The 26,597-nt window shown below is 44.5% G+C and overlaps 1 pseudogene; it reads left to right on the forward strand.

Annotated features, from left to right (window-relative positions):
• LOC133354565 (PDZ and LIM domain protein 3-like) overlaps window positions 1-26,597 on the forward strand; it is a 127,271-nt pseudogene that overhangs the window by 96,246 nt on the left and 4,428 nt on the right.

The raw sequence follows: 26,597 nt of genomic DNA on the forward strand, positions 1-26,597 counted from the left end.
GATCATCATCAGCCATGGTCAATCCACTGCTGGATAAAGGCCCCCCCCCCCCCAAGACGCCACCACCTCTTACGATCCAGCAATGTAATAAATAATCCACTTAGAATCTGGACAATAACACATAATAACGAAGAGATACTCTATCTATAGTTTACATTCCTTTGTGAATTCCACTGCTGGATAACGGTGACCCTCGCTTCAAGTCGTCGGTATTGTATGAGCATACTTCACCACGCAAGTCAGCGCAGGTTTCAGAAGATGTTGGTTCGGATATCACTCGCTACTAACGGTAGCCGTGAACAGGAATCAAACTCAAGTCACTGGATTTATTTATAGCGCAGTGAGTGAGCCGCTGCAACGCTGTTGTATTGTAAAATGGTAAAGAAACATACATGAGCCCATCACGTTTCCCCATAATGCAACGCAGGTCCTTTGGCAGCGCACGATGGGAGGTTACATACAGGACACAACAACAGTAGTTTGTGTTTTATCTGAAGAGTTTCCACAGACTATCCCACAGGGTTTGTGTAATAAAAACTGTCAAACGAAAAAGGGCTGTAGACTTTCGAAAGTTGACTTGAGGAAGTTAATATTTACACAAGTGCTAAGGTTAGCCCAAGACAGACACAGAAAAACATATAGCCATCCACCCTGAGACCTATTGATTCAGCTGTCTGAAATGTCTTGCACATTTAGTTACTTTTCTTTAGAGCAGAACAGTATTTTCTCCATCAAATAGAAATCACTTGTTGGGAAATTTCTAATTAAATGCAACGGAGCTGTTTTTGGGGGGAAGAGTACGGAATGAAATTCTTCCCATCACATTATTTATTTTAAAGATACTTACATTAAATTTTTGGTGAACGTGTCTCTTTTTTTTCTTTCCCCGCAGACATCATTTGTACACCGCAGACTGCCCACGAATGTGCGCGCACGGCTAGGAATTTCGATTGGGTGCTCCTCTTTTGAGGTCTGGCATGAACCATTTGAACGCCCCGTCATTGCACAGACTCAGATTATTCCGGGTTTGACATCGACCGGAGAGCTTCAATTAGCCGTTATTACGATACACTTAGTTCCATACTTTTTTTTATCTCGAGCATATTTTGTGCCCGTAGTAAGACGTGTGTGGCATCCATGCCGCTGAGAGGCTGTGATGCAGAGGTCGCAAACGGGTTTTGATTCCTTACCCATACCCGGCCGCACCAGGGTCGCAAATGGGTACCGGTACCCGTACCCGGCCGGGTACGGGTAGCCGTTCCCTACCCGTACCCTACCCGAAATGAGTGACAAACGGCTACTCACCAGTGACTCACGGCCTAATGCATGCCTTTAATACATCACAGCAGAGGTCGCAACCGGGTACCCTATACCCGTACCCTACCCGATACCCGGCTACCCGTACCCAGCCGGGTACGGGTACGGGTAGCCGTTTGCGACCCTGGTGCGGCCGGGTACGGGTAGCCGGGTATCGGGTAGGGTACAGGTATCGGGTACCCGGTTGCGACCTCTGCTGTGATGTATTAAAGGCATGCATTAAACATCTGGAATATTTAAGCTGCCTTCACGTATTATTGCTTACATTTTGTTTAATGAAGCATGATCCTACAATCTGTATAATAATTATCAGCTCGTCTGTATTCATTATTATTATTACTGTCACGCTTGTATGTTTGTTCGTGCAGAGCACTCCACGAATTTCAAATCGATACTGAGTCTGTTGAAAACTCATGATTTATAGTTTATGGGAAGTTGGACTATTGGCCGTGTCGTTGCATATCCACTCTTATAATTTACAATCGTCCAGCACAATTACGAGCCCCATTTAAAATGCATACAACAAGATATGTTGTTTGGGTAATCTCTCCTAAAATTGTTGCATGTGCCTTATGAAACTACTTTTTAACATTACTGTACTTAATATAATTCTATTGTGTTGTTATTATTACAGGTTTTGTTGTTGTTATTAAACCCGTAAAAACACTGGGGGTTGAATAAACTCCGGCGCCTTTTGGCGTCATCTGGTCCAACACCATGTGAGACTGGGCTCTAAGGAAAGCTGTCTCGGGTGTGGACCAATCAATTTCAAGGACAGTGAATACATGATCAGAGTTGTGTTTTTTGTTTGCATTCCGACCGCAGGTATTGTGGTCAATGCAAACATGACTCCTTGTAAAAAAAGGTGTCAGTTTTGTTGCCAGATAAAAGGGTAAAAAAACAATTATCATATTTTGCTACTGGCAAAGGAGGTTCCAATGGTGAATGAACTCCTGGCAAGTAATGTGTTACATTTGATTGTCAATGGGCTTTACACTCGTATTACATGCGTATGCCGTACGCTTGCACTCTTAACTATATTTACGTTAAGTGCAGAGTCTACATTTTTTCTTATTGATAGCTGTTTTCTGATTTTTGGTTTCTGGATGAATGTCAGAAGTTGAGCTATGACGATGCTATTTGGAGGAAAAGTAAGATTTGACAGTATAATGTTGAGATTTAATATCTAGCCTCGCAAGATGATTACAAAGCCGATATGTTTAGTCATTGGTTAAAAGTCGACTTACATCGTGTTTTTTTACTTTGCAGAATTAATTGGATTTTACTCCACACAATTTTTTTTTGGTAGAAAAGTCGCCTTTTTCGCAGTTATGGTATAGATGTTGATTTGGCTTCTTTCCTCAGTGGCAATATCCTATTTGAATGCTACTTCTGAGTAAGTTTTTGTGGCTGTGCAGTAGAGCTGTGTTTTTGGGGGGTTTAACAAACGAAGAAGCATCGAGTACATGGAGTGAAACGTCAGACACCGTGCCGAAAAAAATGCACTACGACCCGAAAATGCATCGCAGAGTTACGTGAACGCCCAATCCTGTGCTGCACACTTTGTACTTAGCCGTGTCAGCATAACACCAACGATAAGTGAGTGACGGTGACGTGTGCTTCAATGTAATTAATGCCACCGTAAGCCATAGCGGAGCTCAGGAACCCAGCCAGACAGAACACAGAGCCCTGGTATCAGGGATTATTCCCCAAAGTCACCCTGCCGCCACTAAATGTTTGAAATTCTTACGTAAGCCCTGCGCTGTAATTGTGCCCAAACGCAGACTCAGGTTGAAGTGAAATCCAGACCAGACTCGCTTAATAGTTGGTCCTGATTTTTGAGGAAGAGGTATGTTAATAGCACGCTATTAAAATGTCAGTCGTGATGCCCACCTCTGACCTCCAATTACGCCGAGTGTGTTATTTTGTAGAACTGGCGTTTAAAACCACGGGGGAAATGGTGCGCATGTGCGTGTATATAATTTTTATGCACTTCAAGCGTGATTGATTTTTAGGAATGTCAGGGGCTGAAATGAAAGATGTGTCAACCTCCGAGCGATTGGTTTACTTTATTTGAACGCGTATCACGCACACATACGCGCTGCATTGGGCGTGTCGCACTGCATCAATTCATCTATCTAATGTTTTTCCTCGCTAATGGCAGTGCATCAAATCACGTGTTATGATCTATGTAACTGTATGCGAGTGTGTATTTCGGCGAACGGAACAAACAAGGCAGGGAACAGAAATGAGACGGACGATACGAAAGAGAGTAGATGCTCGCGAGGTTACAAATGGGACAAATGAGATGAGAGCGTTGGAGGTCGGTGATATGCGATTGAGATGGACAATACAGACGTGACAGAAAATCCAGAAAGCCAATAAAAAATTTCGATTTAAAGCTTTCGTGACTGCAGGGATTCATCTTCTTGGTTCTTTCGGTAAAGTCACGTAGAATGTCTTTCTGACAGACCTGTTCTTCACCTGAGGACAGCTGCTTGCGTTGTGGCCGAAACGTCGTGAGAATTATTATGTTTTATTTTTATTATTTTATTATTTCCATTCTACGTGACTTTACCGAAAGAACCAAGAAGATGAAGCCAATCAAAATTAGATAGATCAATAGCAATTGAGACACAACAAACATGACATATACACATTACTCATGAATCATGACCCCAAATCGTGACAATTGTCACGTTGTATATCTGTATGTTCAACTTCCTTTGCACCTCTAGATTTGAAGCTTTCGTGACTGCAAGGATTCATACTCTTAGGTTTTTTTCGGTAAAGTCACCGTACGTTGTCAACCGTGCTAAATGTTGACAACTTCACCAAGTATTTGATCTGACGTCTCGAGGTCCTCCTCACGAACCAGACCTTTCTCTCAAGGTTCTTTGATTGATTGAGAGAATCGTGGCGTGTGTGTGTGTGAGCGTGTGTGTGTGATTCTACATTTCCCACCGTCTATAAATGCGCAAGTAACTTTTTGTTTACAAAGCTAATCATATTACAAAAATATATATTTAACCGAGACAACATCTTGGCAGTTGAAATGTAAACAAAATAAGACTGACACTGATGCTGGCGTGAGCTGGAACGGTAGCAGCGTTGCCAGGTGTCAAATTAATATTACGGATGGAGAGGGAGGGGTGAGCATTTATCTGGCTACTTGCCAAGCCTGTGAATTGGTGTTCTTCATTTCTATCCCTGCCTGTGCCTTGCGTGTCTTATGGAAGGTGGGCCAAAGAGGAGGAGAAACAGCAACAACAAACTCGCAAAACAATAATTATCCAATCGTTATTTTTGACGTTTAGATGACACGGTTGTCTAACGACTGCGAGGAGGATTACAGTAATTGCTGTTCTGAGGTTTGCGTGACTTTATTGTATTATAATATAGATGGTGATCAGCTCTGTAGGCGTCTCGTGTTCCTTTTTTTTTCCTGTCTCTCTTTTCTGCCCATCGCAAGCATGCCCTGGCCTCGGGACTTGTATGCAATGATCCAAACAGGTGAATGGAACATTTTGGGGAAATCGTTTTTGCATGCGATAATTATCTCAACGACAAAAAAATGATCTCATCTGCATTTACAATTAGAATCTCTGTCATCCCAGTCAGTTTCCAGTAGATCTTTGGATTGGACAGTATGCATTTAATCGTTTTGGACGTGTTTTACATATCTATGTGTTCTAAATTAAATTATTCACAAGGATATTATAATTTAGTAGTAGGTTTTTACCCTTTAAACTGGTACAAAACTGACACCTTTATGTGTTCAGTTATTTTTGTTTTTGTCTTTCATTTGTTGTTGCTGTGCTCAAGCACAACGAATCTCCCATCTAAAACAACCAGGAAACTGGCTACGTAAAATAAAATAAACTCTTGAAACTTAAACTGCTGCTCCCGGATGACAAGTCCTGCGTGCTAATCATTACACCACGCCAATGCTCCTCCTGTATACATAGATAAGCTGATAATTTAGTCACGTTTACGTTTTGTAAGCTGAAGCTCCATCGATCTTGTTAATGAAGCCAAACATCTCATTTGTGGTGTTGCTCTTTGCTTCGGCTGACTCGGCTTTACATTTTGTGCCTTGTATGGTCAGACAAAGACGTAGTCCCCAAGTCTCCAACACCCTCGTGTGCTATGCTGACCTTATTGGGTGTTTGCAAACAGCAATTGCCCTTGCAGGCTAAATGGGGGGGGAGGGTGGGAGTGGAGGGGTTGTGGCTATAGGATATACTCCTTGTGTGAGTTTCGTATTGTCCTGCATGACACACCGTCTGGTTAGCTGCATCCATGCACTCTTCTCTAAACCACATAAGGTGTAGAGCTAGACCACGAAGAATGTGGAGGAGCGACAAGACAGGGAGGTTGACATCAGAGCGCTGCAGATGAAGAGGGAAGCAGAAAATAGTGAAGCTTCGGAAGAACACTTTTGCCAACCTTAGGATCAGATGGCACCTGATGATGATGATGATAATGATGATGACGGCGATGATGACATGACTTCAGAAAATGTTTCGCAGCAAGTCAGTTCTTTTGCTGTGGTCTCGATATGAACATTATTTGGTGATACACAATTATAATAAACCAAACACCCGAATGTGTTTCGAAGAAGGCTCATTGCCCAAAACGTCGCCTATTGTCTAATTTCCCCCTAAGGCCACAGAGTTATTGACGAATGCGTTGAGTTATTTCGATATTTAAACAAAGGCTATTCCCCTGCCTCTCACCATAAGGGTTTTCCTTGTGAATCTTTTCACAGTGCACGGGGCTTGCGCAATGACTCATCTGCTGAGCATTCAGCAAATGGATTAGCTGCCTTTTTTATCCGTGTATGAACTCAAACAATGGGCTAGGGGCTTTGGGTTTTTTTTTGTCCAACACTATCCGTATTATTTTAATGGTGCTTTGCGTTATTCCGCATGCACAGCAATTTGCTGGGTCAATAATTTTTTTGTTACTTTTGCCAATTTGTTAAACGTGACATAGTTTTCGTATTTTTGGTAGCTTGACGTTTTGGAGGTCTCACTCAGAAATTGCGAAGCCTTCTCATTGTGAAGAAATGCTTACCCAGAAGGGGAGGGTTATAAGAAACGTTTATGTTTACATTGATATCAAAGGTCGTGAATATGTATCATATATTCTAAGCGCCCAATGCAGGAATAAGTATTGATTCACGCTTGCTGAATGGTAGTTTCGTTTTCCTGTGTAACTTTGTGCTTGATTACTACGCTGTAAGTCTGCTGAGATCTGCAATCGATTGTGGGCCACAGCGAACATCTGAACCGGTCCTGGGCCCTCATCCTTCAGAAACTCACATTTGTTATTTATTAGGCAACAGTTTTTTTTATTTTTATTTTAACAGGTCAGGCCCACTGAGCCATATAGATGTTTTTCAGAAGTGGCTTGGCCGCAAACGATAGCTCAAGGAAGTGGCTTATAACGTTGGAAATGTACAGCAGCCAAAATACTCGAAACGCATGTGGGTTCTAAATGTCGAGAGAAAAACCGCTGGGACCCAGAGAAAAGTCCACGTGACCACGGGGAGAAAGGGCAAACTCCAAATATAGGCATCGTCAGGGTTGGGATCTAACCCACGACCTCCTGTTAAGCATGGTCAAGCCCAACCCCCCCCCCCTCCCCACCATGAACAACACAGTATAGCGAGGCTTTCATCGAGCAGTAGATTGACTAAGGACTGTGCGTTATTGCTATGCTTGATCATGCTATCCATCTTGTTTATTTTCGTTAAACAAATCACCTCGGAAAGGGTATTTTTCTAATATTGTTTGTTATATATATATTTTTTTATGGTTACCCAGAACGGTATCGTGCAAGGTCCCAATTTAACATTAAAACGCAGGAATTATTAACCAAAATGAGCTTCATAATGGAGGACGAATCATGAAAAACAGAAACGTTTTTAAAATCCTTTATATTAAGTTCACTTGCTTGCTTGCGTGCTTGCTTGCTTGCTTACTTCTTCTTCTTCCTCGCATTGTTCCCGCTGTGGCGCAGGGTCCGCTTTTCGGCATTGTCTTCTCCATTTGGCTTGGTCCAGGGCATCTTCAGGGGATGCGTTGACCGTCTTCATGTCTTCCTTTATTCGGTCCATCCATCGCTTCTTCGGACATCCTTGTGGACGGCGGCCCTCTGACTCAATACGAGGGCCGCCGTCCACGCGGACGTCTGCTTGCTTGCTTGCTTACGACCGTGCAAATCTTTCGGTCGTTTTTTAACCCACTTCCCGTGATCCAATCGAGCTAACATTTTGCACACAGACTCGTTGTACCAATTTCTTAATGGTGGCAGACAATCATCTGACCCATAGGTGGCAGCCATCTCAAGCCAGAGGACGAGAGGACTCTAGCCGCCCCGATGCCACGCATATAAAGGATTTATAGTGAAAAACTTTGTTTTTTACGGGTTTTTTTTTCTTTCTCGACTCACACAGCCAACAGTCCAAACGTTTCTCTATCGCCTGTATTTGTGATCGTTCCCCCCCCCCACCCACAAACAAACATGTGTGCACATGTTCTCACCAATATTGACTCAAAAACACTTACCGGTGCTCTTTTGCACGGATACGCCTGTTTCGTTAACAAGTGTCAGTTATGGAATGCGTTAAATGCACTAAGCTGTGGCGGTGTAAAGCTCCCCCATGAACCTGGTCTCTTGCCAAACCGTATACGTTTTCAACGCACACTCGCAATCATCATCATCATCATCATCCTCTATCAGCTTCTCTTTTGGTCCAGTGATCTCAGCTTGCCTGAAATTGCAGGAATTCAACATTCCACGGACAACTTCAGGCTCCCATTTTTGGCTTAGGACCAACGTTCTGTCTTCAGAAGGCAGCTGCCAAGCCGCTACTGTGTTGAGGTTGTGGCAGATGCCACTGTGGATTACGCAGGGGCTCGTAAGACCTACGCCTATGACCAAATCACCTGGAATGTGTCCTATTTCATCAGATCTCAGACGTGAAGCAGCTAGTTTAGGTGCCTGGATGGACAGCCATCATGCACAGTAGGTTGCTATAGGCTTTTGGGCTATGTGGTGAGCAGCAGAGTGCAGTGCGGTAACAATCGCTGTTGTACTGTACTTCTATGGCCCCCTGTTTATGCTCCGGGGTATTCACCAACCTCTTACTGACCAGCGTGGTAAAGTATGGTGGAATGCCCCTGATGACCCATGTGGTGTGGGGAGGCCCCTACTTGTCCAGCAGCGGACTGACGAAAAACCGCACGTGGTAAGCTGGTGACCTTGTGTTTAGCAAATAAACGTGATATAAAGCGTCTTGTACGCACGTTTAGCAAGACTACATCTGCTTGGCTTCACTCTCACCAGTTGAATAGATGGGGGACCTTGCACACTATCCAGAAATGCAGTCACCCATTATATTCAAAGTTTATACTTTGCTTTCAAATGGACATTGGCAAGAGCGGCCCATTGTGCGTGTGTACGTCTCTTTGTACGCGCATTTACTGAGCAAAAGAAAAACGCGTTCGGCTCTGGAGTCACTAAGGAATACATTAGAACGTTGGTTTATAGATGTTGTGCTCATGCACGCAATGACAAAAGCCAGTGCAAGGACTTCTACAGAGTCATACAGACCGCAAGTTTTATCAGCAACACACAATAATAAAAAAAACACGACCGGCACAGCACATGAAGGGGTAGTTGTGGCCAGCTCCATGAACATCTGTATGGCTGGCACTGAAATGTATGCACACCACACACAAGTACTTGTTTAAGCCCGAGTCAAGCTCTGGTAGAACCAGGAGAGCTTGTCATATCACTTGCCCACTTATGTCACCTTTGGCCAGGAATTGAACCCAGGTCAAAGGGTCCGGAAGCTAAGCAGGTTTGAGCATGGATAGTGTTTGGATTCTGGGAGACCACCTCTCACAGGTGGGCTATGCGGATCAATGTACAATTGAGAGACAAAGATTCCCCCATGGCCTGTAACAGGAGGCCTGCCTAGGCGTGATGGATTGTGAGACCTGGAGGTAAATTCGAAACGGCCCCATTGATGGTTTAGCGACTACCGCTGGTATAACAGACGGTCAGGCAAGTGTGGTTTGCGAGCACCTCAAAATACACCCACACGCACGCACACATGCATATGCACGGTTATCTGAGATTTGCAATGACATTTCAGTTGCACAAGTGCTTGGATTAAATCCCGCTGTGTTATGGCTTGTCTGTCACCCAACGTCGCCCTGTTATGTCAATCCCTCCGCAGGTGTTCCTATGAAATCACCACCCCTTACTTCTAGAAATGCTGTGGCCTTCTCTGCAATAGTTTGTTGAATGACGGTCATACTTTTCTTGCACAAACATAGCCGGTGTATTGTCTGTGTGAAGTGTGAAGACAACGTTTCTTAGACATTGTCTTAAAAAAATACGAGCTATATTGAAACTTAATAATTATATTTTTCAGCCGTTGTGAATCCCACTGTTGAATGCACTGTGGTGGCAAGATGTTAACTACCTCATCAGGTACACAGGAGGTCATAGGTTCAATCCCAACTCTGATGCCTGCTGTATATTTGGAATTTGCATGTTCTATCCGTGGTCACGTGGATTTTTTTGTTGGGTCCTCCGGTTTTCCCCTCTACATTTAGAAACAAGTGCTTAGAGTATTTGTTTGCTATAATTTCCCACGTGATAAGCCACTTTGTTGAGCTATCGTTTGTGGCCAGGTCACTTCTTGAAAAGAGCTATATGGCTCACTGGGCCTTACCTGGTCAAACAAAACATCTTTATAGAATGAAGGCTTCCCTTTGTCGTGGGGGGGCAGTTAAACCATACTTCACCATGCTGGTCAGTGTCGGTTGAATGAGGGGGTCCAAGACCGGTTTAGATATCGCTCATCACTGGTGTTAACCATGGTTGGGAATTGAACATAGGCCACCATCTTGTCCTATACACTCTGTGCTGACCGCTTGATATGGTAAGTTAGTTGCGTGTGTGAGATCGTTTTTATTTTATATCCACAGTATGTGATATTCAAGTATTCATTTTGTATTTTAGTAAATGTCACAATGTGTTTTAAAATAACTGATTCTAGATTTGAAGCTTTCGTGACTGCAAGGATTCATACTCTGGTCATGGATGTTTTTATGGATTTCGGCTACAATTTTAGTTGCTGATGAGAGAAATAACTACATAAACGCAGTAACAGGATTCTATGTACAAATAATAGCACGGTGTTATGATCAGTTATGCAGACGTGAGTGATTAACTTAGTAGTGGCGATCTTAGTTATCTCGTACATAATTTTAGAATGGTTTTATGGCCTCCAAATGAATAAATTACCTGATTGCTGCATTGCCAGTAACATGCAGCTTTGTAATTATTGCTTTATGAAATACAGCTATTACCATAATGTTTACCATTAAGTAACACCGGGTGTGCTGAACTAGAAAGGAATTGGAAAGGAATTTACGTGACGCACCTTACTAATTGGCTGTGTCGGGTGGTGGCGGGTTTAGCGACAAATGTATATTAACGCGATCTAACCCAAAAACCTCTATGATGGATAATTATTTTGTTCCAGTGCTCATCGTGCATGCTTTTTGGCACAGCAGGAGTTCAGATTTTCCCAAAAAAGGCAAAATATTTTCGAATCGCACCAAACAATTAAAACACTCTGTTGTCTAATAGTCGGGTACATACCATGCACCGGGAAATGTGAATACAGCAACATTTACAAGTAAAAAAATAACGAGTGTTGTCAACAAAACGTTCACTTGTGCCACAATGGTACAGCTGAGAATGTGTCTTTGGTCTGATGATGAGGTTGGTGCTATCTTGACTTGAAGCTTTCGTGACTGCAGGAATCCACACTCTTTGATTCTTTCGGTAAAGCCACGTAGGTAGAAAAGTTGGTGCTGTACAGCTCTCCAACGTGTTTTCAATTTTGTGTCACTTGTTATTCCATGTGCCAAATGGCGTTATGACATTACACTCCACGTTGCTGGGAGCTTTTCTGGAGCCGAAGAACTGAATATTTAGTTCCTGAAGAAGCGTCCAGCCCGTGTAGTGTAACGTTGAACCTGTTGAAGCAACAAAACACGTCGTATAACTATCCAGCAACAACCGCAAAACCTACACATAGTCAGTTGCTGCTCCTTATCCAAAGCAAAGCGACATCCTGGAATTAAATAACGCATCATAGCAATAAGACTCATGGGACTTTGTAGGCAAGATGTTGAAAAAGTGGCAATTGTGATATAAATATACAACCCTTGTTGATCAACTGCTGGATGAAGGTCTGCCCAGAGCGTTTCAGTCGTGGACTTTATTTGACTGCGCTTCACCATGCTTGGGCGTGTTGGTGTTGGGGGCGACCATGTAAGCCGTGACGTGGGCAGCCGGGTTCATTGTGCGGTGTGCAAAACCGGAAACAGGAAGACTTCTTCACAATCCTGGCAAATCGCCTGACGGAGCTTGTTTTAATCACCAGCGAAACGTCGTACTCGATATTGTAAATGGCTTTACTCTTCAACGCTGAAGTAGTAACTAATCGGCACGTTTGGTTTACGTGACAAACGTGACTAATTGTCTGTGTCGGGTGGTGGTGGGTTAACGACGCAATTATAGTCACACGATCTAACCCAGAAACCTTTATTATGAATAATATTGGTCTCGCGAAAGCCGATGTGTTAAACTGCAAAAACACTTTGGCAGTCATTCCACCCCAATTGCGGTGTCTTCATAGCTCCCTTCTGTTCGAGACGATGGGGCCGAATGTGGTATAAATGTTTAAATTGCGAGGTGCTCGCAAGTGAATTGGCCACCTGCTCAGATGGCAAAACGATCCTGTAATCTGAAACGACCAAATTATTGGGTGTGCCTGTGTGCTGTGCAAAAGGATAAAGTTGATACTGGTGCATGCACAGAGATGTATATACCAGTCCTGTGTGTGTGTGTGAGAGAGAGAACCTGTTTACAGACTGGAACATCAGTTTATTTATACACCGTACTGTTTCACAAACATACGGATTTGTTTGTCAATTTAACGCTCAATTGCAAAAAACATTTCTGTTGGTAACTTTGCCGCGTCCTGCGTGGATGTGCACCCATCTCAGCATGTGTGCATCTGGGCACCACAAAAGCAGAAAAATGCCAGCCTCAGACTTTTTCATCGTCACTAAGTTTCAGCAGCAGCGGGCTGTATCACCTCGCTGCCTTCCTCGGGTCGTTGAGACCGAAGCATCTTCTGCATCTGTAGCGCCCAGACGAATACCTCATCGTGCACCTCCGATCAGCGCGGTTGGCCACGCGCGCTGCGATAGAAGCTCAACATACGTACACACATCAGCTGCCGCGTCTGCATCTCTCTCCACGTACCGTTGCATGCCGAATGCGCACGAGATCGCTCCGGCCACACCGCCTTAGGTATTGGCGGCCAGCACTTGCCCCTGGCAATCTACGCGCGAGACTAACCTCGGGGGATCCTTTGTCTTCATCACCGCAGGACTCGCGGCAGATCGGCAGCGGGTACAACCGGCGAGCGCGACCGTTCATCGCGCACAGCGACGTGGACGCGGCCAAGCAGATCGTGAACGCGCAGTACAACACGCCACTGCACCTCTACTCCAACGACAACCTGCAGCACACCGTGCAGGGACAGTTTGGCGGAAGCCCCGAGCCCGATCTGCCGTCCTCGCCACCGCCACGGTCGCCCATGCCGCGGACGCCCACAATGTGAGTGTCGAGTGAAACTGTTTTAAAACCTTTTTTACAAGGAGTCATGTTTGCATAGACCACAATACCTGCAGTCATAATGCAAACAAAAAACATAACTCTGATAATGTATGCACTGTCCTTGAAGTTGATTGGTCCACACCCAAGACAGATTTCCTTAGAGCCTAGTCTCACATGGGTTGGACCAGATGATGCCAAAAGGCGCACAACTCAAAGACAATGCACCATCAGAGTATGAGAACTCGGGGTAAGCATTTACACCATTGGAACCTCATTTGCCAGTAAAAAATATGATAATTGTTTCTTTACCCTTCTATCTGGCAACAAAACTGACACCATTTTTACAAGGAATCATGTTTGCATAGACCACAATACCTGCAGTCAAAACATAACTCTTTTTTTTGCATTATGACTGCAGGTATTGTGGTCTATGTAAACATGACTCCTTGTAAAAAAGGTGTCAGTTTTGTTGCCAGATAGAAGGGTAAAAAAACAATTATCATATTTTTTACTGGCAAATGAGGTTCCAATGGTGTTTTAAAACTATTTTGTATTTTACCAGGTAAGGCTCACTGAGCTATATAGCTCTTTGTAAGAAGCGACCTGGCCACAATTGATGGCTTGTATGGAATTTTAGAACAGCGGGAGGGAAAAAACATAATAATCCACGCGGTCACAGGGAGAATATGCAAACTCCAAACGTACAGGCATCAGGGTCGGGATCGAACGCACGACCTCCTGCATATCAGGTGAGGGAGTGCACATCTCGCCACTGCGGCAGTTGTTGGTCCGAGGTAGCCATGGTCTATCTACTGCTGGGCAAAGGCCTCCACAAAGCCACCGCCGTCTCGCACGATCCTACAGTGCACACAAACTGATCTTATAGATCCAGCTCCTCGCGGGATGTTCTCTTGGGCGCGTTTCAATCCCTTGGCTGCCACCCCATAATTGTTGTTGACCAACGGCCATCATCGCCTCTGGCGACGCGTCCTGCGCAAGCCGACTTTTCCTAACAGTTTGAACGATCTTATCTTACCTTAAATAAATGTATGTAGCGCATTTATCCAAGGCGCTTTATAGAGAATTAACGATAGCACATATTAAGGTAATGGTGGAGATGAGGTGAATGAAATAGATGAGAGGAAGCAATGGGCACATCTGTGATGCATGAATTCGGTGAAAGCGAAATCGATGACAGTGAATGATGATGAACGGATTAATGAATGAAGAACGAGTGAAAGCCACATAATGATGAGAAGATGAAGAGGTTTCGATTTAAAGCTTTCGTGACTGCATGGATTCATCTTCTTGGTTCTTTCGGTAAAGTGACGTAGAATGGAAATAATAAAATAATAAAAATAAACATAATAAATATTATGTTTTATTTTTATCATTTTATTATTTCCATTCTACGTGACTTTACCGAAAGAACCAAGAAGAAGATGAAGAGGGAAAAGTAACGGTGGCGGTTATGAGGGGGAGATTCAGGGGCCGTGGGGTGAGCTAGAGAACACACGTGGGCTCTGAGTGGGGGAGCGGAAACTCGTGTGAGCGAAGGTGACTGCTTCACGTGGAGGGAGAATTTTGTTCCAGTGAAGGGGGGCGAGAAGAGAAAGAGAGTTGAAAGAGTTGAAAGCGTGGATCCAGCGAAAGGAGACGGAGGGACAGAACGAGACAGCGAAGATTGAGAGCGTAGAGGGCGAGAAAGCGATGTGGAAAGATACAAGCGTGGCAAGATATGGTGCGGGCAAGACCATGAAGGGATTTGTAGACCAGGGTGAGGAATGTGAACAGGCAACGGTAGTTCCTGCGTGCCTTCTCTAATCCACGTGTTTCTCTTTCTGTCTCTCAACGTAATTTCAAGCGTGCATCTCTCCTTGCTTATTTAGTTTTTGTGCAGTGTTTGTCGTCCTCCACCGTGTTTTTGAACCCAAATGTCACGGTCGGGTTGGTACACACTGATTTACAACTTTCTTCTTGACATCGCCTGGTGCTAAAGGTCAAGGCAAAGAGTTGTCCTGCTGAAACCAGGAGGCAGTTCAGTAAGTAGGCTGAGCATTCTTTCTCTGAGTACTTTTTTCTTGTTATAACTCTTTTGTTTGTTTGTACTTTTTGTTTTGGTGCCATTTCTTAATTTGTTTATTTTATTTTTTGCTTGGTCGTAGTCGGGTTTTCATTCCCTTGGTATGTACGTGTGTGTGTTGAGCTTCTTTCACGCCACACGTGTGGCCCTTATATACACATTCCTGCGGAGGGAGCTGGTAGGAACGTTGGGTTGCTCGGTCAATGGCCAGGGTCAACGGCGGCGTGGTGTATTCTGCAAATATGGCCTACTGTGAGGGCGGGCACAAGCCAGCGTGAGTAGGTTAAACGTTGAGTTTTATAAGGGCACCACGGGGTGACCAGCCCCTACCCACCCTCCCCTCCCCACCCAGCCCCACCCCACCCAGCCCCTCCCCACCCTCCCCTCCCCACCCAGCCTCTCCCCACCCTCCCCTCTCCACCCAGCCCCACCCCTCCCATTTTTGGATGCACGACGGACGGACACAATAATCCCCTGTGGGCTGGTGTAATCAGAAGGTTCCTACCAGTAATAGTTTGGTCTTTATATAATTTATGTCCAGAGTTATAGGATGCTGTTGGCATGAACGTTGCGACATTATATTGAAAGTATTATTATTGGTTTCTGTGTACAAGAAACATTTTTTTTAATGAAATTGGTCAAGCACACACATGGGACCCTTTGTGAAATTAAACTCGACAGTCAGTGAGGCTTTTCTGGGCAATAAAGAACAATCAATAATACCCGTGTGCCAAAACCAATTTTTGCAAGCGGTGCAATTTTTGCACGATTAGCTAAGCTCTCTGATGTGGTCTTGAAGAAGTCCTCAGCACGTGGCGTGAAACGACGGACATCATGACGAACGCACGGCACAATCCGAATACACATCGGAGAGCGATTTGGCACGACTGCGAACATGTACGCAGTCGTGCCGGTGCACGTGCCAATGTTGGGCCAACTCTGACGTGTCCTTGGAACGGTGGAACGAGCGTCCTACGTGCCATGTTTACTGGGGCATGACAATTAAAGGTTAATTTGCAATATGCAGCCCTCTTCCCGCTTGCTGTCTTGGCATTGCTGTGAATGACACTGCTTGCCTCTCAGTGCTCTTCTTCAACATGAGCGCGCATTACCGAATATTCAAGGCCTCTGTAATGTTTGACGGATGTACTGTACGTACATTTTAAAACGCTATCACAGTGTTATTAACAAGGCCCAGGGGACTGGTGCGCTCCCCCAACGCACTCGGTTCTTCCAGCAAGCCTCGCTCATATCTTCCCGTAATAAAACTTTTGCACATTTTCGGAAAGAGAGGGAAACGACATTTTGGCAGCAGAAGTTGCTTCACGAAAACGCATTCCCCCGTTCGTGGAAAAGTATTAGCAGCAAGAGGGTAAAATGTTTATGAAAACTGGCCTTCATATTCGTGCTGCTGATCTGCGATTGAAACTGGAATGCTGTAATAAAAGCCGAAATAAATTATGTTGGCGGTGCTGCGTGGCAGCGGCACACGCAAGCACCAACAACGAAAAACTTTACGCATTCGTCAATAACACTGTGGCATTAAAACTAAAAAAATCCTAATTGGTGACGCTTTGGGAAATAACCCTTCTTCCTAGCACATACATGTTTTGCAATGAAGAATTTATTTATGAGCGATGTAGAAGAAAGGGCCATTGCCCGAAATGGTGCCCGCTATATATTTGTCCTTTTAAGGCAGTATGATTTACAAAAACGTAATGTAAATATTTCGATAATTCTAACGGTTTCTTAGCAATTCAAAGCTTAATGAAAGGGGAGGTTTTTTGTTGTTGGATGTTTACCCTAATGCACGTCACCACCAGGATTTGTGGTCCCTCCATTGCGTGTGTTTGTGAGGATGCCAGGACAAGCGTAGAGTCATGTAACCTTCCAGATTCGTGGCACCAACTTGTCACCCCAACTCGCCATGCTTGTTTGTCAGTTGTCTCACTACGTGCCAGCACGCCAAATGTGCTCGCACAACGCGGCTTGCGCGGGTAGAGGCAGAGTCTGTTAAATGTGGCTGGGATGCCAATGAATTTGGGAATGGAACAAGGGTACTGTTAGGCTAAACCACATAGAGTTCCCATTTTACGAGCAGGGAACCCCCAGTATTTCCAAGAAGGGGCTATGCAAGCGATTTTCGCAGAAGTTCTCGCGCTCATTAATGTGATTAGCGTTGGCGCTCTCGGCCCACACTCATGGTTCTTACGGTATTACATTTAAAACATTTTTTTTAAACATTACCTATCTTACAACATGAATGCAGCCAAGCCACTGGCTCACTTTCCCATCGATGCCCGGGTGTCTTCGAGCTACCTCGTAGATGCCCCGCAGATGCCACGTTCATTGGCTACCTGCCTCCATTGAGCAAGAGTCTTTTTATAGGACTTGTCGGGCTGCTATTATGTCTGCGTGACTTGATCCCAACAGCGCGCCACGAGCAGCCACGGCGCTTTCCACACACTCATGCCATTGGCATGCCTCTGCGTTTAAACCCTTTCACATCGGGCAAGAGACGTGCCTCCCACCGAACTGAACGTGCCGCGCAGATATTTCCGTGACCTTGGATTTGATTTATTGTTCTGGGAGAGAATGGATCGGCGGGAGTTAAAAGCATCACTTGTGTTCTTGACGCGAAAAGATTCAACAGCATGAGAACTGATTTAATGTTCGAAGGTTTCAGAATTTTAAGCCCAGGTTTAACGTTGGCATGGTCGTAGCTTCTTAGGAGCTTCCCAAATAATAGTTTGCCATCATTGTCACCATCAGCCACGGTCAATCCAACAAACACAACCAGGTATACATCAGCAGTTCTCCTGCTGTGTTTGTTTCATCTGATGACGGTTGCTTGTGTTGCGATCGAAACGCCGTGATATTTTAATACATTTTCTACCTACGTGACTTTACTTAAAGAACCAAAGAGTATGGGTTCCTGCAGTCACGAAAGCTTCAAATCAAGATCAGGTACATAGCGCCAATTAAATTCTGGAATTAAATTTGTCTCATCATCCGCGTAACAATCTCATTTTTGAAACTCAAAATGAAGTGGAAAACTAAATATAAAAACACATCCCAGTTAAAATTTACATAGAATTATTACATTCATATACAAACAATAAGTTATCAAAAATGTATACAGTGTATAGTCCTTCTGTTCCCTGTGATGCACGTCCCACTATTTTGCACAATGTCTTAGGATGCATTTGTATTTAGATGTTGTGTAAATCCAACTTGTATCATTGCATTGTCCCTGTCAGTCACCAACCCACACTGACCATCCCACCCACAACTGACATGGCATTGGTGCACGGCTTTTGGCTGCCCATCAAACAGACAGCGACTGCATCGCGCGCTTTCAGATGCGCTTCTGTGGTCGACTGGAGCGCTCTTCCTCCTGATATTAGGCAGCCACTGGAGCTATGCACTTTAAAATCATCTGGATTGAAAGACTTTTCTTTCGAACAGTTTTTTTGTGTTTAGTTTGTTGTCCTTCCCCCACAACTCCGATTAGCACTGTTGACTACGTACAGTGCGAAAGACGTTCAACTTTCATACATGGGGAGGCCTTCAACCTGCAATGGATTTATGAAGGGCAGAATATTATCAAGGTATTATTTTTACAGCACAACAATCGAGTTAGTTGCAATGTGGTATGACAAGTTAGTTGTATAAATCCTTAGAAGAACACAACAGCGGATATCAGTAGCTTGGAAAAATTGCTCTGAAAGATTGCAACACTCAAAGCCCCCCTTTGACGCATCTTGGCAGTGCTTTCCCGAGTCTTGGAACCGCATTTGGAAAATTGCCGTGTCCCAGCCGCCACTGTGGCCACTGCAGACGCTGAGAGCGGCTGCCGCACTTGGAAGTTATTCAGCATTTTCCAGCCTTGAGATCCAGGGGCTGCTCTACAGAGAGGGCCTGGCGGTGTTTGTCATTCCTGTCCCGGCAGCTGTGGATGGCTATGTCTGGCCCTGTCTAAAAAAACATGCATTCCTTTACCGTTGGTGGGTTATCAGATCCATCTTTGGTGTTTTAAAGGAAAATAATCAGCTGTTGGGCATTGGCCACTCTGAAGCTGGTCCAAAAAAGTGTGGAAAATATGCATTGGTTTTTCTTTTAATTCATGTCGCTTGCTTGCATGCAACTATTCATATTTGTATATATATGGGGAAGAGCGAGAGCACGGATGAGTTAGACAGATGTAATGTTTTGTGTCTTTCTGTTACCTCGAAGTTCGTGTGTTTAATTGCCAAAGCATAGTCTGGTGAATATTAAGGATCATGTCGTTTAATTTTCAAAAGTAGGGCAGTGTGTACTTTTGTACAGTATCCCAGAGCATACATGATTATTATAGTTTAGGTTGCTTGTTATTTGCAAATTATGACTTAGGAATTTAGGTCCATGCAAGGCACGCGAGTTACAGTTATTACACTTCTTCTTTGCTACAAGTGACCAGCAAATTGAGATGATTTGAAGACTGCCTTGAATGGTTTCCACCAGTTAGTATTTACGTAGACCTTAAATACAACTGCATGTGAAGACGTTAGACAAAAAACAACAATAAGTTCCATTAATTGCACTCCTCGTCTCTGTGTTCCAGGAGTCACCCAGCCCTTGCCTACCTCTCCCCTACTCTTTGTTTTTTTCGATAAAGTCACGTAGGTAAAAAATTCTAATAAATTAAATCAGGTGTTGACTACTCCAGCAGTCAACACCTGATGGCGGTTGCTTGTGTTGCTTCCGAAACGTCGGGATTTAATTACATTTATTTAAATGTTTTACCTACGTGACTTTACCGAAAAAACCAAAGAGTATGAATCCTTGCAGTCACGAAAACTTCAAATCTAGATTTACCTCTCCCCTCATCGCTCGACTCCCCTCCACACAAATCCCCACTCCTGCTATCGAGGCTTTCTATCAAAGCCGCCCATTTGCGGAAGGGCCGCTCATTCTCCTCGTGAGCCTTCGTGGTCTGGGTCGCCACGGCGGCGAGATGCTAACTACCTCGCCTGGTAATACAGGAAGTCTTGGGTTCGATCCCAACCCCTAACGCCGGTATATTTGGAGTTTGCATGTTCTCCTTGTGGTCGCGTGGATTTTTCTCCAGGTCCTCGGTTTTTTTCCACAACATTTAGAAACATGCGTTTAGAGTCTTTGGCTGGTGTACATTTCCACGTGATAAGTCAATTTCGTTGACTTATGATTTGTGGCTAGCTCGCTTCTGAAAAGGAGCTATAAAAATCAGTTGGCCCTACCTGGTAAAATAAAAAATAGTTGAATTTATAGTCTGGAAATCCCTTCCCTCAGTCATCCGTGCCTGATCAAGACCAGAGCTCAAAATGTTTAAATTTTCTGCCTCTGCCTGACCACGTCTCTCGATAAAATAAATATACCCAATGCTTCTGCGCAGTGTCTTGACTTGAGATGAGGTAGCATTTAGACTCTTTGCTAGTGAATATTGCATTGTATAAACTCGCGTAGAGACCCACACACCTACATACATACCCATACACTTACATAGAGACCGAAATATGTACATAGATGCTCGTATACTCAGATCGAGACCCTATTCCCTCAGAGACCTAACAACGACTGCCTCTCTCTATGCCCCATACTTCTGTACAGCATCTTTAAATGAGGTCACATTTGGATGCAATATGCATCCAAATTGCATTGTGATTGTATGTTGTAATGATGTGTTCATCTAAATTAAAACGCAACTGCGCCCCCTTTGCATTGTACCACGTGAAGTTGCGTTGTACGTGCGTACGCGTGTTGAACTTTGTCAGCACCGTACGTAGCCAACCGCGCCAATCGGGAGGCCGCGTTCATTTCGCTTAGAACACAAACTGCGCTCCCCACCGCACCGAGTTGCGACCCGTGCCTCGAAAGAACTTCCGTTCGGTTCGACCCAGAGTTCACGACCGGGTTCCCTCCGCAGCAACGAGGCGCAGAGGGCGGTGGCGACGGCGGCGGCTGCGGTCGGCGCCGCCCGGCGCGCGGGCTCCAGCAGCAGCGGCGGCGAGGTCGACACGGAGTCGGACGTCTACAAGATGCTGCTCGACATCACCGAGGTGGAGAGCCAGCCCAAGCAGTCGACGTCCTTCCGCTTCCTGCAGGACATGCTGGAGTACAACGGTGAGGGTCCGCGCTTTCCGCCGTGCGTCGCCGCGTCCGCGCGGCGAGGGAGGTGACGTTTTATTGTTTCTAATTTATTATTTAAATTTTTTTTTTCTTGTATTTTATTAGTTTTATTTAATTTTTTTTCTTTTTTGTTTTCTATCTACTTGACTTTACCGGAAGAACCAAGAATATGAATTCCTGCAGTCACGAAAGTTTTAAGTGAAAAAAAAAGATGACTTCTCCCTCGGCTGGTGCACAGGAGGCTTCGTGGGTTCGATCACCGAGCCTGACGATGTTGGGGTTTGCGTGTCCTCTCTCTCCGTGGTGGTCGCGTGGATGTTTTCCTCCGGGTCCACCGTTTTTGCCCTCCACATTTAGAAACATGCGCTTATATTATTTGGCTGCTAATTTAAATTTCCACATGCGATGATAAACTCCACTCTCATGAGCTATTGCGTGTGGCTAGGTCACCTCTGAAAAAGAGGTGATACCTCAGTAGGCTTTAACTTGTGAAATAAATATTAGTTTACTAAGTATGTCCAGCCACAACTGGACTCTGGCCTCGTTTCTTGGGGGTTATGAGGCCGTAATTCACCGAGCCGGTCAGTGCAGGGTTTGTGAAGCTAAGGAACGTAGATGTGAGAGCGTAGAAGTACAGAGCAACAATGGATTTTGCTGCCCACCGTGTACCGCCACGGCAGCCTATAACAACATCTTACGTTGTGCTCGCTCGCAATGGAGGCTCAAGCCAGCTTGGCTTCAGAGATCAGAGATTGGGTGCATTCTGGGTGATTTGATCGGAGTGAGTTGCGGTAAACATCGAGTAAGAGGTGGCTGGGTAGCAGAGGGCCACAGTGGTTGAGCCAGAGTGCTGTGGCATGACCGCAAGGATTCTGGAATATTATCTGGGTGGCGACCCACCTGTGATCATTATCAGACAGGGGTTTATTCCCAGTTGTATTCCATTGATGCCGTTGATGTTATGCAATGAGAAAAATAATCCATTTGGATCTCTCACGGAGCTGTGTGAGCCTTTGAGTAAGAGGACAGCCCGCAGAAGTGGATACCGCTGAGCCACCTCCGAGCTTACTTGAAGGGACCTCTTGTCCACACGGTTGAGGGACACTCTAACACAGAGTGTAACATTCTTCACATGAGAGTCGAGCAAACGGTGTTTAATTCTCAGAGCTGGGGAAAAACACGAATTTAGTGTCACGCATTGTTTGTACAGTCACCAGTGGGTAGTCAGCCCACCTCGATTAGAAGCATTTAATTTACCGAAATGTGCATGCAGCGTTGGAAAAAAAAATTGCAGTATATTTCTTTTTTAAACAATTCTCCCTTTGCACCGTTGAATTGTCTGAGGGCAGCAGTCCAGAAAGCACCATGTACTCCTGCCCCCCCCCCCCCCGCCGCTCACCGGCTCGCGCAGACGGAAAACTGATTGACCCTAATTGGCTTGACAGCTTGTTTCCTGCCGATGGCAGAGCGTGGTATGCGGGGGTCACGTCAGACCGTCGGAAGAGAAAGCTTGAGCAGAAGGGCAGGGCCCGCAGAGTGCCATTCGATGGAATGTCTCTCGCAGATGCGTCATACCAGGTTGTTGGTCTCATGCATTGCATGGAAGGAGTGCGTTTTCTTTTCTTTTAAAGGACATTTTTATCCCGCTGAATCTGGTCAATTATTTTCAAAGCGCACGTAAACTCGCCAAATTAACTACTGAGAGATACCACTGAGCGTGCTTACCGCAGAGCTGTTACGCAAGTGCGCTTTGATCTTCAAAGTTCCGATTGAATAAGATTTACCCTGGCCCCCTAAATGCATTTGACAGCGTGTAATAACTTGCACAACGTTGTGTCTAAATGAGAAACCTTATGCATCTTCTCGTGGAATTATTCATGGGCCTAAATCTGGTCAGGCTTTAATAACAATACCCTTCATGTCTGCTTCTAAAAAAAAAGTGGTGTCGCCTCGCTGGGGTGGTACTCGTTTTACCCACCCGGGGAAAATAATGATGATGATGATGAACTGAGTTAGCCCCAGGATTATGAAGATAAACAATACGACTATAATGCCATTTATTTACACAGAAAGACGTTACTGAGACTCAAGGCTCCTTTTAAGGAGGGTCCTGCATTGGAATGTTTGGCCTTGTCATTCATAACTGTTTGGCTTGCGGGACGAGACGAGAATAACCGTAGAAACCCCCACACACCTGAGAGTCAACGCTCAAAGCTCCACACAGATGGATTCAAGTTTCCATTGCTCTCATGTAATGTCCCGGTCACCTTGCAGTCCTTGCCTACAAGACTTGGTAGACCCAGGCAGCTTCTGAGATCCGATTTGTTCATAGGCATTTGTACGAAACCTAACATTATTTTTTGTAATTAATGTTACAGTTTTTTTGTTTGGCTAATGAAATGCCTGCAGGATGCAGTGCATCAAGTAGGTCACATCCCTACATTTTAGGAGTTGGAGTGTTGTCTACTTGTACGAATTGGGCTTTCTCTGGAAACTGTCCCTGAAAAAGTAGAGACTCGGTGAGAACTTGTTAGGCTAAAGAACAATTCGAACATATAACTATAAATGTATCAAGCACATATATATGTGTGTGGAATCGTATATAACTTTATGAAATAGTATGTCATTGAGTAAAAGGAAATACCGCTTTTCAATACAGAGAACAAAGTTATATTTTAAATCCCACCACTTTCATGAATCCCGTGAGTCTCCTATAAAATGTTATATACAGTGATATCCATATAAATGAGAAGAAAAAAGGAAATTTCTTAAACTTTAATATTGCATTTGAATCTTAAAATAATGTCAAATGTGCCCAAAGGCATACCAACTCTATGCGCTTTTAAATTCAGTTACAGTTGCACAAATTCTTGAACAGGTTTGTTTGACTCGTATAATTAGATTTCTTAAACTTTAATTTAAACTTAAGGAGTAGAAATGGACGTACAAGTCACGTCTGGATTTTAATTCATACTCTTTAAAATAAAGACACGGCGACTAAAAGCATGAAAGAAACTCAGCATTTTAAATGATATCCTCGTAAACGTTCCCCATATATCCCAGGATTTTCCATAGGTCCTACATTTTAAAATAACCATATTCGGAAATCGCAAGATAATTTTTGTAAGATAAATTTTCTCTACATTTTCTTAAGCTGAAAAAGTTTATAAAAACAACATACTCGGCACATCTCCTTCTTTCATGAGGCCCTTGAGCCAATTCCACATTCCCTTGGCAGGAGCCAGTCTCTCCATAGAATAGACGGCGTTGAATAGGTACCACAAAGTGGTATCTATTTTATTCACCTCCGAAGGATGATGGACTGATTGGGCCCCTAAAAATATATTCATAAATAGAAATAACGATTTACAGCCCCCTGTCAATCCACTTCTGATTGTATTTCTCAGTCGTGGGGGGTTGTTAGGTCATACTACGCTGGTCAGTATGGGCTGGTAACACGGTGGACCAGGACTGGTTCAGATATCATTTACCACTGATGTTATCCGTGGCCATATTTTATACTTAGGTTGCTGGGGACGCAAACCACTGATTTTTATTTTACTTTTTATTTAATTTTTTACTTGATACAGCTGTCGGGCTGTGACGGTTCCACCTGAAGACGGAAGCTTGTGTTGCCTCCGAAACGTCGTGATTTTTATTTTATTTTACTTTTATTAATTTTTATATTTTACCTACGTGACTTTACCGAAAAAACCTAAGAATATAACCACTGATTTGTTATTATTATATATTCGTGATGGTCAAACAACCCACGGAGCACAATGGACTAACCACTGCACCAGCTAATATTTCAATCGCACGCTAAATTATTCAAAGTTCAAGCATTAGCATTTTCATGCAGGAAATGTGTATTATTTTGTAGATGACGCGGCTTAATAACGCTTTTAACTTCTCTGCACACGCTTGAAGCAATACGCGAAAAGCATTTTTCCGCACAGCACTAAAGCATTTTATAAACATGTACTAATATGGTGCCATGTGCCTCGAACATTAATGAAGTGAATTTATTGCCTGGGCACACATTACCCTCACAGACTCCTTCTCGGCTGCCAAGCACTCGACTGTACCGCTAGAAACTCGAACCGTGACGCAAGTTACTAGCGCACGCAACCATTTACCTGCGCGCGTTATAAAACGTTACATTGTACGATTGTGAGAGATGGTGGCGGATTGGTAAAGGCCTTTGTCCAGCAGTGGATTGACCATGGCTGCTGCTGCTTGCCCGGAAGATGAATTACGACACAGCACTGTGATGTCTGGATTGGTGGCACAGTTGATAGCCACACTGTACTATGAACCCACCCACCGACCATGGTTAATGTCAGTGATGTGTGATATCTCGACCAGTTTTGGGTCCTCCTCAAGCCACTGCTATCTCTCATGATTATTATATTTGATTATCCAAATCCAAGTAAAAATTTTTTTTGCCATTTACTGCCACATGGTTTTCAGACTAAGATGGCCCCCAAATGTGAACTCGGTGATTGATGTCAAGGTGCATGTGTCCCCTTCCCGTGTTGACCCTGTGACGTCGTGACTGGTAGTGGGCATCATCGCCATCACCACGCAGGCCTCCCCATGTCGTTGCCTAAGCTTCACTCGGTCCTGATGGCAGGGTTGTTTGACCATACTTCACCAAGCCCGGTCATTGTTGGTTTGTTTATAGCGTCAGCCCGGGTGACAACGACACGGGAAGGGCGCCCGAAAAAGTAGGCCCAGGTTCAGCTGTCATGGAACCGAGCCAACGCACTTCCCAGTGCTCACGGGAACGCAGCACTAATGAGCCCAAATGGCTCCTGTTGGTGTCTTTGTTGTTGTTGTTGTCGTGTGAACAGGCGATAAGCCCGAGAGGCCAACGGGCACCCGTACAGTGAGGGCCCCCAACAATAAGCTGGGACCCATCTCCCCGCCGGCACAGAAGCTGCCAATCTGTGGACGCTGTGACGCTGGCATTGTGTAAGTCGTGACGCTCCGCACCTCACAATTAGCGCGGTTTGGCTCCGTACAGTGTGAAAAAAGTTCAACATACAAGCACACAATATTTGAACCACTCCTGTAGCTCCATGCTTCAGCAATCTGCACTAAACAGCCAGGTGGAGTATGGTCAAATGACCCCCATGATTGATAACGCATGGTGAGACCTTTATCCAGCAGTGGATTGACAATGGTTTGGTAAATGCACTCACAATCAAGCGGTGTGTTAAGTGTAACTAGAGGGATTGCCTGCGGTGTTGTGTGTTGCTGCAATATATCTGTCACTACCCACGTCATGATCAAGCCACCAAATGCTGTGGTCCGGTTGGGG

Source organism: Lethenteron reissneri, chromosome 47 (assembly GCF_015708825.2).
Source record: "Lethenteron reissneri isolate LAM-NWPU_2019-01 chromosome 47, ASM1570882v1, whole genome shotgun sequence".
Taxonomy (NCBI): domain Eukaryota; kingdom Metazoa; phylum Chordata; class Hyperoartia; order Petromyzontiformes; family Petromyzontidae; genus Lethenteron; species Lethenteron reissneri.